The sequence below is a fragment of the Mandrillus leucophaeus genome, unplaced genomic scaffold, assembly GCF_000951045.1.
Source record: "Mandrillus leucophaeus isolate KB7577 unplaced genomic scaffold, Mleu.le_1.0 Scaffold63, whole genome shotgun sequence".
Lineage (NCBI taxonomy): Eukaryota > Metazoa > Chordata > Mammalia > Primates > Cercopithecidae > Mandrillus > Mandrillus leucophaeus.
The window spans coordinates 255,952-256,892 of record NW_012106808.1 but is presented as its reverse complement, the minus strand read 5'-3'; positions in this window follow the sequence as shown (position 1 = coordinate 256,892).

Below are 941 nucleotides of genomic sequence, written 5' to 3'. Positions count from 1 at the left end.
TGAAATCATCTCACAGAGTTACAGCTTTCCCCTCAAGAAGCCTTTAGCTAAGACAGTTCTTGTGGAATTGGCAAAATGATATTTGGAAGCCCATAGAGGGCTATGGAGAAAAAGGAAATATCCTCAGATGAAATCTGGAAAGAAGCTTTCTGAGAACCTGCTCTGTGATGTGTGACTTCCACTCAGAGAGTTACATCTGTGTTCCGTGCATCTCTTTGCTAGCCTTATTTCTGTGGAATCTCAGAACAGATATTTCGGATCCCTTTGGAGACTATAGCGCCAAAGGAAATATCCTCCGATAACAAAGAGAAAGAACCTTTCTGAGAAACTTCTTTGTGTTCTGTAAAATCATCTCACACAGTTACAGCTTTACCCTCAAGAAGCCTTTCGCTAAGACAGTTCTTGTGGAATTGGCAAAGTGATCTTTGGAAGCCCATAGAGGTCAATGGTGAAAAAGGAAATATCCTCAGATGAAATCTGGAAAGAAGCTTTCTGAGAAACTGCTTAGTGTTCTGTTCATTCATCTCACAGAGTTAGATCTGTATTTCGTGGATCTCTTTGCTAGTCTTTTTTCTGTGGAATCTGAGAACAGTTATTTCGGATGCATTTAAAGGCTATAGGGCTAAAGGAAACATTCTCCGATAACAAAGAGAAAGAAGCTTTCTGAGAAACTTCTTTGTGTTCTGTGAAATCATCTCTCAGAGTTCCAGCTTTCCCCTCATGAAGCCTTTCGCTAAGAGAATTCTTCTGGAATTGGCGAAGTGATATTTGGAAGCCCGTGGAGGGCTATGGAGAAAAATGAAATATCCTTACATGAAATCTGGAAAGAAGCTTTCTGAGAAACTGCTTAGTGTTCTGTTAATTTATCTCACAGAGTTACATCTGTATTTCGTGGACCTCTTTGATAGCCTTATTTCTGTGGAATCTGAGAACAGATATTT